This window comes from Sus scrofa, chromosome 4 (assembly GCF_000003025.6).
Source record: "Sus scrofa isolate TJ Tabasco breed Duroc chromosome 4, Sscrofa11.1, whole genome shotgun sequence".
Lineage (NCBI taxonomy): Eukaryota > Metazoa > Chordata > Mammalia > Artiodactyla > Suidae > Sus > Sus scrofa.
In genome coordinates, this window is record NC_010446.5 from 77,786,239 (window position 1) to 77,804,404 (window position 18,166).

At 47.6% G+C, this 18,166-nt stretch overlaps 1 protein-coding gene across 18 annotated transcripts in view; it reads left to right on the top strand.

Moving 5' to 3' along the window:
• Nucleotides 1–18,166, top strand: part of ST18 (ST18, C2H2C-type zinc finger) — a 294,874-nt gene that overhangs the window by 79,096 nt on the left and 197,612 nt on the right. The gene's annotated exons all lie outside the window — the stretch shown is intronic.

Here is an 18,166-nt window from a genome sequence, read left to right on the forward strand (position 1 = left end):
GGGACCGAACCCTCAACCTCGTGGTTCCTAGTTGGATTCGTTAACCACTGCGCCACGACGGGAACTCCAGGGGGGACAGTTTAAATGTCATTTGCTCTCTTTCTGCAAAACAGCAGCTTAAACATTTTTTTTTAATTAAACATGGTTGATTTACCTAGTTCTTCAATTTCTGGGTCACAGCAAAGTGACCCAGTCATACATACACATACATTCTTTTTTTCATACTTTGTTCCATCATGTTCTATCCCAAGAAACTGGCTAGAGCTCCCTGAGCTGCACAGCAGGACCTCATTGCTTATCCTTTCTAAATGCCATCGTTTGCTGCATCTACCAACCCCAGAGTCCCCGTCCATCCCACTCCTTCCCCAGGCCTTCCTCTGATTCTTTTACATTTTTGCCTGGTGTTAAGACTTCTTTAGAAGTGGACTCTGGTGGTTTGCTGAGCTCGTTAGCTGTGTTTGTGGAGCACGGGAGTTCTGGAGTTCCCTGCATGCTGCTTTAAGTTGAGCTTTAGTCTCCTTCTTTTTAAGGTGATGGGTACTGTCGTTGTCACACATGTGGGTGTCTGAGCATCAGTGTCCTGCAAACAGCTCCTTTACCCCCCCCCCCAGAAAGTGCAGGCCCTCAGGCCTGGAGGTGGGTTTAGGGCCATTAGCTGGGCAATTTCCACAGTACAGAGCCTGGTCTAAAGAGGATGGTCCAGGCTCTGAGTGGGGACATTATTTTGGCCCCGTGGACCCCTTGCTGAGGCGGAGGCAAAGAGCCAAGCACACGAGAAGGTCCTTGCTAAGTGTAAGGGGGGCCAGGACGTCGACGCTGGTGCACACAAGACACCCACCCTTCCCCCCCGCCCCCCCCCCCCCCCCCCGCCATGAGGGAGGAGAAGGGGTCATTAACCCTGGGCTGAGCATCCCCCCCCCCCCCATGGAGCCCAGAGGAATCTGCAAAGTCATGATTTGAACATGGCTTTCTGGGCTCTCGTGAAGGTACAGTTCTGGATGCGCGGGGATGGAACCTATTTTAATAAATAGTCTCTGAACTTCATTATAGCTTTCACGTATTTAGACACGTGGGGGACCTGTGTTTGTGCTCTGGCTCCAGGCACCCAGGGCTAGAGGGGGTTGCAGGGCGTCAGACATCAGGGCACCTCATGCTGGGCCCCTCCTCCCTCACTGGACATGTCTCCCTGTCCTGGGTTCATCCCCCGCCCCCCAAACAAGGAACCTGGGGGCTCCGGGCCCAAGCCTTGGTCCCTGTGTCTTTTCTACCTACATCTGCATTGTTGGTTCCCAGCCAGGCTTGTGCTGCCAACTCAGACCCAGTAGAATACCCACTGCCTGCTCGCGAGGGTCCACTGTGTGTCCCCAGACACCTCAACTCCTCCAGGAGACACCTGTTCTGTTTCAGTAAAAGTGGTCCATCCCTCCAGGTCCTCAGGCTTCAAAGATTATCCCCGACCCCACCCCCCATCGCCCCTGTGTCACTTCCAGTCATTCAGGAAGGTATCAGGGCCCTGCCTCCAAAATGCTGCGTCCTGAGTCTGACCCTTGTCCCAGCCCAGGCGCAGGTCCCCCTGGCCCAGCTGACTGCTGTGCAGCCTCCGACTGGACTTCTGGCCTTGCCCACTGTGGATGAGGCCGCTTCTGAAACTCCCTGGGGGCGCGGGGAGGCCTGGGAGCATGTCAGAGGCCTCGAGCAGCCCATGTGTGGAGGGAAAGCAGAAGCTCTCCTGGTGGTTGATGGGTGAACATAATGCTGGTTCTGGGGTGAATGGGGACATAAAGCCAGTTCTGGTCAGCGAGCATGGAGCCTGGGACAGTCCTTCAGGCCTGAGGAAGACAGCCCCCTTTGGTGCTGGGCTGGTTCTGGAGAGGTGGCCCAGCCCTGCAGGAAGGCATCCGCCGGGCACAGTGGGCCTGCCCGAGAGGGATGCCAGGCCCGGAGCTGAGAAACAGAGAGGTGTCTTCTGACTGCAGCTTCGTCCCGGCCGGGAAGTGACCTATTGGGCTCCAAGCAGATGACTGGAACTGTTTCGCTCCCCTGTGATCAGGAGTCCTCACTAAAGTGGGTGAAGGGAAGAGGCAAAAACTGCCATCGCGCTCGCACGGCCTTTGGCGGACATGGTGCCGGGGGAGCTCCACTAATTATCTTCTCATAGTCAGTCCTTTCTTCTCTTATTTGTTTACAGTTTTAGTCCGTTTCCCCTGCCTATAATTATCTTTCCATTCTTCCCTGGCAAATGCTTTAAAACACCTGATCGGAACTCTTATTTCCATCAGAATACCTTCAATTTGCCTCCCATTAATATTTATGTGAATAGTTTCTCCGTGTTAATTCCTCGCTGCTCCTGCTTGTGTTGTGTGTCTGCTCGTGTTGTGTGTCTGCGAGAGTGTGGTTCTATTTGGACCAGAAACTTCCTGGCAGCAAAGGCTATTTTTTCAATTTCTTCTTCATCTCTTCTCAGCATCTACGACCATTGTTTATTTATCCCAGTGGACTCTTTGTGGTTTAAAAATATTATTTGCCACAGGGCACTGTGTTGTTTATGGTTACTTCAGAATGATTTACTTGCAGTGAGGCACTCAAGAAAGATTATGCCTATTTTATAGGTTTAGAAGCTTAGTTAAAAACATGTGAAGGAGTTCCCGTTGTGGCTCAGTGGTTCATGAAGCCGACTAGCATCCATGAGGAGGTGGGTTCGATCCCTGGCCTTGCGCAGTGGGTTAAGGATCTGGCGTTGCCGTGAGCTGGGGTGTAGGTCGAAGATGTGACTCGGGTCCAGCGTTACTGTGGCTGTGGTGTAGGCCAGCAGCTATAGCTCTGATTGGACCCCTAGCCTGGGAACTTCCAACTGCCGAGGGTGCGGCCCTAAAAAGACAAAAAAATATATATATATGTAAAGTGTTTAGAGCAGTACTAGGTGTGTTATTGATGCTCAGTAAATGGTGCTTGGTTATTATTCTTCTCTAGGAACTCCCCCACGTTAGGATGTCCAGTCTACCGGTTGGCTCGTTGTTCTATTTTGTGATAGGGGGCACATCTTGGTCTCTTAAACACCCGACTACCCCTTGGCAGGGCCGTTTGTCCTGTGTGTGTTTGTGGGTGACCCTGTGGAAAGAGCAGGTGTCCACAATCGGACTGGACCGCGGTCCGCCACCCCATGACGAGCTGCAGTCGGCCACTGGGAAAACGGTGTGCCCTTCTCCTGGTTCTCAGCGCAGGGCTGGTGCGGGGCCATAAGGTCCCTTAAGTGGGCACAGTGCTGTGACACATGTTTCTCAGCTGCTGGCTCCTCCTCCTCCCAGCCCCCAGCCGTGTCTCCCCGACCAGTGCTTTCACCTCCAGGAGGGCTCCACCCAACGCAGGCTGGAGAGATGTCAGGTTTATTTATTCAGCTCCTGGGGCGTGGGGACTGGGTCTTCTTTACATGCCTGGCAGACGGGGAGATGCTTCCCGAATTCTTGCTGATCCAACCCTTTCTCACATTTATTTCCTCTTTACCTAGAAGATGGTCCTGGGCTTGTCTGGAGGGTTTCTTTCTTTTCTTTCTTTCTCTCTTTCTTCCCCTTCCTCTCTCTCTCTCTTTCTTTCTTTCTTTCTTTCTTTCTTTCTCTCTCTCTCTCTCTTTCTTTCTTTCTTTCTTTCTTTCTTTCTTTCTTTCTTTCTTTCTTTCTTTCTTTCTTTCTTTCTTTCTTTCTTTCTTTCCCTCTCTCTTTCTTTCTTTCTTTCTCTCTTCCTTTCTTCCTTTCTTGCCTTCCTACCTTCCTTCCTTCTTTCTTTCTTTCAGGCTAAGGATTGAATCAGAACTGCAGCTGCCAGCCTACACCACAGCCATAGCAGCACCGGATCCTTAACCCACTGAGCGGGGCCAGGATTTGAAGCCTCATCCTTATGTATACTAGTCAGGTTCTTAACCTGCTGAGCCACAATGGGAATTCCCAGCTGCTGTTACTGTCACTTAATGTCTTAAAAATATAGAAAGGTGATACCCTGGAGTTCCTGTTGTGGCTCAGTGGTTAATGAATCCGACTAGGAACCATGAGGTTGCAGGTTCAATCCCTGGCCTTGCTCAGTGGGTTTAGGATCTGGCGTTGCCGTGAGCTGTGGTGTAGGTCGTAGATGCGGCTCGGATCCCCGAGTTGCTGTGGCTCTGGCATAGGCTGGCAGCTACAGCTCTGATTAGACCCCTAGCCTGGGAACCTCCATATGCCGTGGGTGTGGCCCTGGAAGTGGCAAAAAGACAAGAAAGGAAGAAAGAAAGAAGGAAGGAAGGAAGAAAGGAAAGAAAGAGAGAAAGAAAGAAAGAAAGAAAGAAAGAAAGAAAGAAAGAAAGAAAGAGAAAGAAAGAAAGAAAGAAAGAAAGAAAGAAAGAAAGGAAGGAAGAAAGAAAGAAAGAAAGAAAGGAAGAAAGAAAGAAGGAAGGAAAAGAAAGGTGATACCCAGAGAGATTTTTGGAATAATGAACTTTGTGGATAAGACCCTGAATGCTCTCTAGGTTTCATGGCCATGATTATGCTTGTTTAATTTTAAAAAAAATGCGCCCTCGAAGATGTTGATTTACCTTGTGTCCCCTCTTCTGCTCCCAACCAGTGACGCCACCGCCTCCTGCAACATGCAGGTGAGCCTGGAGGAGCGGCCCCCTGGCCTCGCTGAGCCAGGCCATCCAGGCTGACTCTGTCTGCATTGTCTCTCCGTCACTCTCAGGAGTCACACTCCTCGTGGATGTGACGGTCTGTGCCAAGGTGTATGGGTGTATGAAGAGGTGGGGTAGGTGCTCTGTCTGGCATCTGAACCTGCCAAGCCGACTGCACTTTGCATTTCTGGTGTTTCCATCCATCCTGTTTCCAACCCTGTGAGCTGCAGGTTTGGGTTTTCATCAAAGGCTCAGGTACATTGTTTTCTGAACTTTCATTGCAGTGCCTTGCACACATTTTTTGGATCCCTGTAAAATTGATTCCGCTGTGTCACATCTTTAGACCAGTGATTGAATTCCTCTTCTCAGACTCCGTGACTCTATAACATGAAAATTATTTGTCTTCCTACATACCCTTCAGATTCTAGGTTTTGAATGGATTGTTCTTTGTTGTGAACCACACCGAAAGCTGTGCCGTTTTTCCTTGAAATATATCAAATATATCAAATGGAGTTCTGATGGAAGGTTCAAGAAATTGGTCCCAAATCTCCACCCATTTCCTTACCTGTAAATAATATGATAAATATTTGAAGAGCATGTTTGACTTTTTTTTTTTTTTTTGTCTTTTTGTTGTTGTTGTTGTTGCTATTTCTTGGGCCGCTCCTGCGGCATATGGAGGTTCCCAGGCTAGGGGTCGAATCAGAGCTGTGGCCACCGGCCTACGCCAGAGCCACAGCAACGCGGGATCCGAGCCGCATCTGCAACCTACACCACAGCTCACGGCAACGCCGGATCGTTAACCCACTGAGCAAGGGCAGGGACCGAACCCGCGACCTCATGGTTCCTAGTCGGATTCGTTAACCACTGCGCCACGACGGGAACTCCATGTTTGACTTTTTTAATGCCTTTTCCCCTCCTGCTTGAGGTGGCCTAAATAACGTTAGTCCCATTTGACAGGGCAATTCAGTCCATGTTCGCCTCCAGGATTTCAAAGATATGTGAAAAGATGTCAAAGATGGCAGTTAGAACGATGCCCTATACACCAGAATCCTAGAGTATCAGTGCTACTAACTGCTAGGTATTTATGGTGCTTTCATGTTGTGCAAAGCACATGCAATCAGTCTGCTGTCTTCAAGAAATCTCTTAATAATTACGTGGTGCGAGGAATAAGTGGTAGAAAGAAAAAATTACTAAAAGATCTGAAAGGCAAGTCAATGTACTCTATTCAGCAGAGATAGTGCTTTTAACTAATTATGGAAGGCTTCCTGGAGGAAGCGTCACTGGACATGAGAGTTTAGTTTTCTCATCTCATCAGTGTTGACGTACTTGAGCATGATACTGAGTTGCTCTGAAATGATCCACTTTGTACCAAGTTAGTCTTACATCAAATGGTGTCTCAGAAAATGAATACATTTTGATACTCACTTACTTAACAAACATTTATTAAGCACCTACTAGGAAATACCAAGACAGACGTATTTCCTGTTATCGTTATTAAGATGCTAACATTTCTTGCGGGCTGCAGTCAAGAGACAGAGATGGGGTAACAACAGAGGGAGTATTGTGATGGAATTTAAATGGAGGGACTTGGTGGAAGGGTCCCTCATCGCCTCCCTACCCCTGGCTCACTAGCATTGATTGTCTGCGTCAAACGTCTGAAATGAAATTTTTAAGTCATTTAGAAAATGACTATACTGGGTTCATTATTGTCATATTTTCCAAATTGAGGACGATTTCACGTTAAAATGGTGATGGGAACACATGCCCTCTGATGCTGGGGCCCCAGAAGTGTGTAGGTCTCGACTCGGCATCGATGCTGTGGTTTATATCCTGGATGTCCGCAGACTTGTTCATCTCACGGTCAGACAGAATGAACACAGATGTTCATCCCCCCGGGTTTTTAGAAAACACTCTTTGCGAGTGACCCATGGTATTCCTTTGTCCCTAATGGACAAGGATGGTTGGATGGTTGGGACATCCAATAAAGGCTTTGAGTGGAATAGCTCATTTTTCATAGGTTTACTGATTCATTACGTTAGACACTCGATAGGTACTTTAAACAACAAATGTCTGGCTGCCGCTTCTCACCAGGGAACTGAGTGGAGATGGTCTGTTTGTCCTTTCCCCGGACGTCCAGGGGCTCAGTGGCTGCAATGGGGAAGGGGTGAGGTTGGCGTGTGGGACCCTGAGTGTCGGGGACCCCAGTGCCCTGGAAGCTGCTATGGGGTTAGAGCTCTGGGCAGGGGCCCCCGGAACCATCCTCTTCCCCCAGCCTGGGGGCCCTGACTTGCTCACCCCCGTTGAGTCCCCCGTCTGCTCTCGCCTCCGAGGACAGTCCCTGGGTAAACCCCTCGAAGCTCCTGGTCTGAGAGTGCATCTCTGTGCCCTCGGGACCTGACAGATGCGCGGGAAAACCAGATTCAGGGGCTGAACTGCTTAATGTGCTGGAGATCAGGACTTTGTTTTACTTTGGTTTTTGCAAGTCAGTTTCTGCTTAATGGTCTTCCTTTCTATTTGCCCCAAGAGAGATAAATGAGAATTTCATTTCAGTTAAAAAAGCATTATCCTACATTACGAGGTCATGACCAATTTTTAGAGGGTTTCTTGGAAGGGGCTCAAACTCTTATACCGCTGAGTAAGTTCCATTAAGAACCGTCGGAGGAAAACATTCACACTTTCGGGAGGTTATAGCAGTGGAGTCAGAGCCATTTAAGTTCAGATTCTCTAACTGCCACATTTTAACATTTTGGGCTTCTCATTTGTAAATGGAAAAAAAAATAATAAAAACAAATACAGGGAGTTCCCATTGTGGCGCAGCATAAACGAATCTGACTAGGAACCATGAGGTTGAGGGCTTGATCCCTGGCCTCGCTCAGTGGGTTAAGGATACCGCATTGCCGTGAGCTGTGGCGTAGTTTGCAGATGTGGCTTGGATCTGGTGTTGCTGTGGCTGTGGTATAGGCTGGTGGCTACAGCTCTGATTAGACCCCTAGCCTGGGAACCTCCATATGCCACAGGAGCGGCCCTAGAAAGGGCAAAAAAAGACACACACACACAAAAAAAACAAATACAAACATACGTAAAAAACAAATGACAGAATAAATGTAAAATACTAAACAAGGTTCTTGGCACATGGAAAGCATAAATATTTGCTTTATTATTATTCATTAAATCCTTGTAGTATATATATTTAACTATATATACACTACATGAATATATATTTAATACATGTACATATATTTACATATATACTCTATTATTTCTATAGTATATACTATATATATACTCTACATGAATATATATTTAACTTTAAATACATATACACATATATACTACAAGATATTAATGCTTTCAAGTGCTGTTCTGATGTGGGTTTTTGTTGTTGTTGTTGTTTTTCTTTTTATGGCCACACCTGCAGCATATAGAAATTCCCAGGCTAGGGAAAGAATCAGAGCTGCAGCTGTTGGCCTACACCACAGCCACAGAAACACCGGAGCCTTAACCCATTGAGCAAGGCCAGGGATAGAACCTACATCCTCATGGTCACTGTGTTGGGTCTTTAACCTGCTGAACCACAAGGAGAATTCCTGTTCTGATGTATTATTGATTAAAATTCTCTTTCATCAGAAGTGGCAGTTATTATATGGGATTTCAATCAGGTTTAAGATATTTCACCAGGAGTTCCCATTGTGGCTCAGTGGAAACTAACCCGACTAGTATCCGTGAGGATGTGGGTTCGATTCCTGGGCTTGCTCAGTGGGTTAAGGATCCAGTGTTGCTGTGAGCTGTGGTGTAGGATGGAGACCAGGCTTGGATCCTGCATTGCTGTGGCTGTGGTGTAGGCTGGCAGCTGTAGTTCTGATTCGACCCCTATCCTGGGAATTTCCATATGCTGAGGGTGGCCTTAAAAAAAAGAGAAGGAAAAAAAAAAAAAGATATTTCACCAGAGATGTAAGTCACTCTCCAAGGGGCTTGTTTAAAATTAAATTATTTTAACATTTCTCTACATTAAAAAATGTTAAGCCTCTAATACTTTGTTGAACAAGCTGATTAGCTTTGGGGGGAAAATAAGGTTTCTTTTATGATATCTAACTCTTTAATAATTGGCTCAACTATTTAGAATGCTTTGGGGGCAAATAAAATTGTACATTAAAGGAGTCTTAATAACTTTTTGATAATAACAAAAGTTCTGACTAAATTTAAATTGATTTTGTGCCTCAGTATTAATCGCTGTACAGCTATTACATAGCTATTAATGGTGATACAGCTATTATAATTACAGCTATTGTAATAAATGAAGGAATTATTTTACTGGTTAAACATTACATTATCATCTGCATAAAATGGTAATTTTTTTGCTCCCTGAAAATGCTTTATTAGCATATCCATACCGTGTGTTTACATGAACTCAGAAGAGATCACCTTCTCAGTAGGATAGATTTCCTTCCATGTATTAAAAGAAATATCAACCCTTTCAAGTGAAGAGATAACTGGCTTCTTAAAATACACTTAAAAGTATTTTAGGGACGGTGAAGTCAGGGTTGTAAGAGAAATGTTTGCGAATCTGTAGTCACATATGTAATCTCACTGAACTTGTCAGTTGAGGAGCAGTATCTGACTCCCAGAAATGTTGATTCACAGCCATCCTTTAATCCTTTGCGATGCCTTTAATTCACTTAAAAATGACCCTGGGTGAAAGGTCACAGAGCCCTGCCCGCTGCGGTCACCGGTCACCGATGGGGGCCCGCCGTGTGTTGGGATTTGGGTTTCAGCCCAGGCGACTCTGCTCCCGGGACCAGGGGACTTGATAAAGCTGGCTGGGTCTTTCCCCAGGCTCTTGGGGGAGATTTTTATATTCCAGCTTTAATGACAGAAACGTCTAGGTTGGTACATTCAAGGACATCTTTCCCACAGCTCTGTGAGTAAAAGATACGATCACCTCGCATAAAGAGGGAGGGAGCAGGAGGGGAGCCTGAACTGGGCACCTGGGAGCCGTTCTGGGCGCCGCGCTCGGTGAGAGGTGGCAGTAAAGCGGCGCCGGAGCTTTATCGTCCGCCGATGGGGACGCGTTGTGTTCTGCAGGCGGGGCGTCGCTTTCTCCGGCCCCGGCAGCCAGAGCGCCCCATCCCCGGGCGGGGTTTCAGGCCTCCCACCCCGCTGGCGAGTGAAGCACCTGCTGGCTTGGTCGGTGCGGAGCGCGAGTCCTTCTGCTTTGACGAACTAGGGAACGGCTGCCAGGCCGCCGCCCCTCCATATGCCTTTCCCGCCCACAGAAATGAAGATACCTTGTTCTCGAGTTTGACCTCTTTTGATGACCCTGGCCAAGGTCAGCACGGAAACACAGCATTGCCATGCGTAGGGTGGGTGCACGGGCGTGACCGGGAAGGCATGCCATCTCGGGGATTTTGGAAACCGTCTCAGGAGAACAGTCGTGAGAGGAGGTGAATACACCAGGCGGTGAGCTGGACCCAGCGCTTTACTCTGCGAAAATGCGGTCCCTGGGCATCAGCTCCTTACCCCAGAGCCCAGAGGAGTCCAGGACCGCACCCCAGCAGCGTTGGCCTTGCAGCCGCGCCCGCTGCAGCTTTGGGTGCACTGCCAGGGCGGGCTGACTCGTGGAAAGTGGTTCTGGAAATGTCACTTACGAAGAACGATTTTACAGCATCATGTAGTGAAACACATGTTCTCGTCCTCGCCGGGGTCTGGAACACCGGAGGCACTCCATAAACATTTGTTGAATGAATAAACAAAAGGCCTACCTTGCTCTTTGACAAGAGCTGTTGGTCTCCTGGACTGTTTTGTCCTCTCTGGCAAGAGATGAGAGTTATATGGAATCCCACACAAGATCCTCCATCTCTCTCTCAGCTTCATCTTTGTTCTGGATCCTCCCATGAATCCCATGCTCATTGGGCTCTGAGTACACCATATTTCTGAGTGCATGCTCTCTGGGAAGCTGTTTGCTCCAGTAGAAGGAGGATGGACCCTCTTTGCAGCCCCATAGGGGACCATGCCTCACAAAGGTCCCCCTTGGGGCCAGGCAGGGGCGGAGCTGGGGCCAGGGGCTGACCCAGAGCCTGGGCCTGGGTGGACCTGCTGCGATGGGTGGGAGGGGCCAGAATCTCCGGCATCCATGGCCTGAGTCTCAGGGATCACACAGCAGGCCTGTGTTCCTACGTGCAGCTGTATTCTGACCACAGGTTTCAGGGAACGGCCAAAAGATCTGAGCAAACGTCTTGACCCTCCTCTTCCATGTCTAGGGACCCTGTGATATATGAGGCCCGCATGGATGGTCCAGGCTCTACTCCCTGTCTCCCGGTCAGCGGATGAGCAGCCTTAATTCCACCAGCATCCTAACCCTTACTCCGTGTGGGAGGCCACATGTTCACAGGCCTCAGGGACCAGGACATGCATGATGCATGTCCATCCTTAGGTGACCCCTGCTCTGCTCACTGCAGGTAGATGCAGCGAGATCTCAATGTCTTAGCACATTTTAGATATTTTTAGATTATACCCTCTGGTGTCCTAAAAAGTCAAACCTTATTGTTTGTATCCTTTTCAAGTCACAAACAGTTCATCCTGGGTATTTGACAGATGAAGAAAAGGCTTTGACTCCTCTCTTTCTGTGTGTTTGGCTTGAGGGGTCTACAAAGTAAAAACAAAAACTTACACTTTGCGGGGAGTAGACTGCAGTTCCTATGTGTGTGAGTCTGAGATGTTCATGTAAGCCATGCCTTGCCCCAAGTGCTGTGAGGTGGAGTGGGGTTGGGGGTCGGGGAGCAGATTTTTTGTTTTATTCAGTGTGAATAAAGGCACCTGCCGGTCTAATGCAGGCTTACGGTTTTACATTTTTGTCCCAGGATGTCAGGGAATCTTAGGCTTTCAGTTGCGCCTGTTTTAAATTCAGGAAAGTGGTCTAGAAAGGCTCTGTCTTTGACTTTTTGTGGCGTGTTTCTCAGAACTTCCTCTTCTGATTGTCTTCTAGATTGCCTCTAGGACACTCTGTGCTTTCTTTTCTCATAGCACAGTTCAGGCGGGTCCAGGTTGTGCCTTGGAACACAAAGGGAGCAGACAGCACCCTCCTCCATGCCATAGAGCTCCTGAGCACATCTTGAGAGAAGCGGGTCACATTTTGCAGCAATTGTGTGGGTCGGGGGGTGTTCCTAATGACAGGAGGCAGAGCTGAGCTGGACCAGTGGTGTTGAGAAACAGCATCAAAGTCCATTTCCTCCGCTGCTGGGGTGGAGATGGCTCCTGTCCAGCTGTCTCCAAAGATCGAAGACGTGATGACAGGCGCGAGTAGACTTTCTGAAATGCGTAGACCTGTCCCCTTCCGAGAGCTGCAGCTGTCTCTGCCCTTCTGGTGAGGGAACCGTGCCCCCAGGTGCCGAGTACCAGCAGGAGGAGTGAGGGTCTCTGTTTACACAGGAGTCAGAAACAGATCCAAGCTTCGGAACATCTCAAAGGACACCAGTAAAATGTGCCAGAATTTGAAGACTTCTTGTTCCAGTGCTGATGCTAAGAGTTCTGGGCTTCATCTTCGTGGGCAGTTTGAGAGAATCTCAACATTGGAAAAATGTTCTAACTCCTTCCTAGAGTTGGTGCTTAGAGTCCAGGGGGGTAGGCACACCCTGGCGATGTGCCAGAGGATGGCATTATTTTTAAAATCAATTTTGAGTTTCAGAGCACATTTGCAGTATTAAATTGCCTCTTCTTAGAGTGAATAGCCATAGGAAGAAATAAGACTTGGGATCTAAGGAGGCCTCCAATCTTACGTGTGAAATAACCTCGCTCCATGCAGTTTGACACTTTACAGCAAAATTCATACAGGGTTAAAGGCAAAGCAGTGCAACTTACAGAAAACAGCAGTGGGAAAACATTATTTGGCAAATTATTTAAAGTGTTCCTAATGCCAATATCAAAGGGTGAGAAAACTTAATAAGTGTGGGAAGAGAAGAGCAATTAAAGGTGTCAGAAGATCCACACAAATGAGTAACATCCAAGCAACCAAAATAGAACCAGGGAAGAGGTGGCAGAGGAGGGAGATGCCAGCCGGGAGCGCAGCCTCACATGGCCTGAGCGAGTTGCTGGTGCCTCGGGGATGGAGGGGGACCTGGTCAGGAGCCTCGGGGATGGAGGGGGAGCCAGGCTGCCCACCTGCTCCCTGGCTTCAGCCCATTCCCCTCCACTGTGATGCACTGGAGCCCAGACAGCTGGTGGGGAGGCAGCAGGTGACTCTGTGGACTTGGGAGTTCCCTGGTAGACCTCAATGCTTCTGGTGAAGACAGGTTCTGAAACTGCCTCTCTGCATGGACCGCATCCCCAGGCCTGCGACCAGGGTGGAGGGCACTCCTGCGACCAGGAGGGTCGATGGCACAGGGGACCCTAAGAAGGGAGTGACCTGTGGATGAATAGGGTCCTACTGCACAGCACAGGGAACTGTATTCAATCTTCTGTGATGGACCAGAATGGAAAAGAGCATTTCTTAAAAAGAATATCTACGTGTGCATAACTGAATCACTTCGCTGTGCAGCAGAAAAGAATACAGCCTCAGCCTTGCAAATCAACTGTACTTCAATTTAGATGAAAAACCAGAAAGCAGTGACCCTCCATGGGCCGGAGCTGAGAAGGGCCTGCAGGAGCTGACAGCCAGCAAGCGACCAGAAACCGCATCCTCCCTCTAGGGGGGAGCCCGGACGAGATCCCAGCCCAGATGCCCCGGGTCCGGCCAGCGCCTGTGTGGAGACCCAGTCACTCTGCCCGAGCTTGTGGCCTGAAGAGCCTTGAGCCTGTCACATGCATGGTCTGGAGCCGCTGAGGTCGTTGTAAGCTGGTGATCTCATCTGTGGTCAAGGAGAACGAGTACCCACTCCAGGCTCATGGTATAAAGAAATGTTTCAGGAACAGGCTCCTTTCTTTGCCTGAGTGCTGCTGTGCTACGATTAATTCATAAAATAGTTTTAAGTGCAAGCTGTATATTTTAATTGTGTGTTGGGAATCACCAGAAGATCCACTGTTCAAAAAGAAAATTCCTTGATATTGATGTAGCCGTAATCTCCACATTTTAAAAATGTTCACTTTTGACAAACTATTATGTATAAAATAAGCTACAAGGTTATATGGTACAACACAGGGAAGACAGACAATATTTTTATGATGACTACAAATGGAGTATAACCTTTAGAAATTGTGAATTTCTATTGTACACCTCTAACTTACATAATATTGTACATCAATTAGGGAGTTCCCATCATGGTGCAGTGGTTAATGAATCCGACTAGGAACCATGAGGTTGCGGGTTCGGTCCCTGCCCTTGCTCAGTGGGTTAACGATCCAGCATTGCTGTGAGCTGTGGTGTAGGCTACAGACACGGCTCGGATCCCGCGTTGCTGTGGTTCTGGCGTAGGCCGGTGGCTGCAGCTCTGATTCAACCCCTAGCCTGGGAACCTCCATATGCCGCGGGAGCAGCCCAAGAAATAGCAAAAAGACAAAAAAAAAAAAACCCGAAAAACAAAAACATAATATTGTACATCAATTATACGTCAATAAAAAAAAAAAAAGAGAAAAAAAAAGAATTCCCATTGTGGCTCATTGAGTTAAGAACCTGACTACTATCCCTGAGGAGGCAGGTTCAATCCCCAGCCTTGCTCAGTGGGTTTAAGGATTCGGTGTTGTCACCAGCTGCAGCATAGGTCACAGATGCAGCTCGGATCTGGCATTGCTGTGGCTGTGATGTAGGCCAGCAACTGCAGTTCCAGTTCAGCCCCTAGCCTGGGAACCTCCATATGCCATGGGTGCAGCAGTAAAAAGCAAAAAAAAAAAAAAAAGTTGGGGGGAGGGCAGGGAGAAGTTCACTTTGAGAATAGTATTTTCCTTTGGGAGAGGCTGTCCAATTCATCCTGACCTTCTTAGATACAGTCAGGGGACAGAGTTTAGTTGCAGGCCCACTTGGCCTTAAAGCTCCAGCAGCAGAAGGAAACTCGAGAGAGGTAGCTGGTTACCATTAATCACATGGCACCTGGGACTTCCCGTGTGGCTCACAACATGGCACCTGCTCAAGACCCTAACTCTGGGGGCAGCAGGGTTTGTAACCTACTGTTCCTGAGGCTCAGGGTCCTGTGGTGAGGTGACTGAGGGCCTCCCTGCCAACACAGAAGCTTTGGCATCTCTGAAATGCCTGCCCCACCAGCAATAGAGCAGACGGCTCACCCCAAACAGACTGGTCCCAGGAAGCCCAGGAGTCTCTCTGGTCCAGCCCCGGCCCTCACATTGTTCATGGGGGGCTTTGCTTCCCCGGGCGGTTGACTCAGTCGTGGGGACAACTGGGGAGTGAATGGGGCGAAATGGATCAATAGCCCTTTGGGTCTTCGGAGTCAATCCGAGATCGTTTTCTTCCAAACCCGCATTCAAAGCAGATCTGGCCCATTTCTTCTCTCCATTTGCCCGTGGTGGAGAAACAGAAAGAGTACTTGCAGTTTCCACTAGTAGACAGGCATAATAATAATCAAAGAACATGAAACCGAAGCCAAAACCTTTGCCAGACTAAAGGAAACAAATTGCACCGAGAAATCAGCCCAGACTTCCTGGCTGTTGCAGTGGCAGCTCTTGTTATTGTATTTCTCAGCCCCATCTTTCTGTTTTTCTTATGGCAAATGTCACATTGTTGACTTTCCATCGCGTAATGTCAGAAAGAATGATCATTAAGCCACCTTTTGAAAAACAAACATCTTTTCTTGGTTTTGAAAGGTCTGGAATAAAGGAATTTCTGACAATGACTTCCCCATATTTCAGTGGGTGAGCCCCTGAAAATATCTTATTCTGAAAGCCCTGGTTGACCTGTTCTAAGCTCATCAGACAGCCTTTGTGTCAAACTCCCCTAAAAGGAAAGTATTTTAAAAGCAGGAGCAACATCTTGTGCACGACTGCAGGCTGGGTCAGAGATTCCATAGGGGCAGATTCTTACAGTGAGGTGAGGTGAGTCCCTACAAGAATTCCTGTGAACTCAGAAAGAAGAAACCAAACCCACACCCTCAGCTGTCAGAAAACATCCACTGCTTAAGTGTGTTTTTCCCTGGGAGCTCTCCATGCATCGTATCCTAGAGGATTAAGGAAAAGCTATCAAAGGGTTTTCTTGGCTCTTTTCTTCTCCCATTAGCTCATTTCATCTCACCTTTATGTTCATCTTTCCTCCCGACGACGACGACGGAAGGCAGAAAATTCAGACCTGGCTCCACAGAGGGCTCTGCTGTGTCGTCATATTTTCACCTAAATAATTGTGAAAGAGTGTTGTTTGGAAAACCTGGATAGCAGGGCTGGAGAGAAAGGGAGCACGGTGGAAACAGGGCAAGAGAGACAGCAGGGGCTAAGCAGGCATCACCTGGCCGCCACTGAAGGATTCTTGTTCTATTCAAAGAAGACTGGGGGCTCCTGAAGGATTTTGGTCTGGGGGTGAAAGGATCAGATTTGTGCTGGGAGATGCCCTTGCTGGCTGCAGCATGGAGGATGGATTAAAGGAAAAACCTGGGAGCTCGGAATAATCAAGGGAAAGAGATGGAACAGACGTGGCAAGATTGTAGCGCTGTTTAGGAATTCGTTTCAAGACTGATGGCCAACCAACTGAGGCTGCTGGCCAGAAGGGACGCGTCATGGAAGATTCCTGGGTTTGGAAATGGTGATGCTGTTGCCTAGAGGCTAGAACCTTGGGAAAGAACTATTTTTTTCAAACAATTTATGTTTTGTTTTGGATAGAGAGTGCACATTCCATCTAGACATAGTTAGTTTAGGGTTCATTTTAGGCAACCAGGGAGTGTCCGGGAGGCATCATATGGCCGATGTTTATACCCCCAGTGTGGGGGGGAATTAAGGAAATGAGGTAGAATTCTAGAAATAAAGTGTCAGAGTGTTAAGTCAGAAAAAAAATCAGAAATTTGAGATCTCCAGTTCAATTTACAAGTGATTCCTTCCAAATACTGTAATTTCGCTCTTTATCCAATACATTGTGGCAACATTTGAACTTCTCTGCCCTCTGAGAAAAGAAACTGATGGTGGTGTGGGGGGTGGGAGGAAGCCCAGGGGAAGCCCTGCTGGTTGGGATGTGAAGCCGTGTTGGAGGATGGAGGGCTTCTTGGGGTTTTTAGAGGTTGTCCCTGGGAGCAAGGTACAGAGGGCACATGAGCTGGTTTGATCCAGACCCAGGAACTGTAACAACCAACACGGGGACATACAGAGCAAGAGGTGACTTTGAGGAAGCACATTTTTTCATGGATATCTTTGGAAAAGTCCTAGAGTCCCTCATAAGCCTCAATACTTGGGGACATAGTTTAACTGATTTTTGAAATGAGGCAAGATGATTTCCTAGAATAATGTCATATAGACTAGGAAAAAAGAAACCAAATCCAGTATTTGCCTACATATCATTGATGAAATAAATTTATTTATTTAGATTTTTATTTTTTATATTTATTTATTTATTTACTTTTTCCACTGTATAGCATGGGGACCAAGTTACACATACATGTATACATATTTTTTCCTCCCATTGTTGTGTTGCGATGTATCTAGACATAGTTCTCAATGCTACACAGTAGGATCTCATTGTAAATCCATTCCAAGAGCAATAGTTTGCATCTGTTAACCCCAAGCTCCTGATCCCTCCCACTCCCTCCCCCTCCTCCCCCCCTCCCAGGCAGTCACAAGTCCATTCTCCAAGTCAATGATTTTCTTTTCTGTGGAAATGTTCATTTGTGCCCTGTATTAGATTCCAGTTATAAGTGATATCATATGGTATTTGTCTTTCTCATCGTGACTTATTTCACTCAGTATGAGAGTCTCTAGTTCCATCCATGTTGCTGCAAATGGCATTATGTCATTCTTTTTTATGGCTGAGTAGTATCCCATTGTGTGTACATACCACATCTTCCTAATCCAATCATCTGTCAATGGACATTTGGGTTGTTTCCATGTCTTGGCTATTGTGAATAGTGCTACTATGAGCATGCAGGCGCATGTGTCTTTTTTAAGGAAAGTTTTGTCTGGATATATGCCCAAGAGTAGGATTGCTGGGTCATATGGTAGTTCTACGTATAGATTTCTAAGGTACCTCCATACTGTTCTCCACAGTGGCTGTGCCAGCTTACATTCCCACCAACAGTGCAGGAGGGTTCCCTTTTCTCCACACCCCTTCCAGCACATGTTATTTGTGGACTTGTTAATGATGGCCATTCTTACTGGTGTGAGGTGGTATCTCATGGTAGTTTTGATTTGCATTTCTCTAATAATCAGTGATGTTGAGCATTTTTCCATGTGCTTGTTGGCCATCTGTATATCTTTCTTGGAGAATGGTCGCTTCAGGTCTTTTGCCCATTTTTCCATTGGGTGGTTGGCTTTTTTGCTGTTGAGTTGTATAAGTTGCTTGTATATCCTAGAGATTAAACACTTGTCCGTTGTATCGTTTGAAACTATTTTCTCCCATGAGCTGCACCCATGGATATAGAAGTTCTCAGGCTAGGGGTTGAATCAGAGCTACAGCTGCCTGCC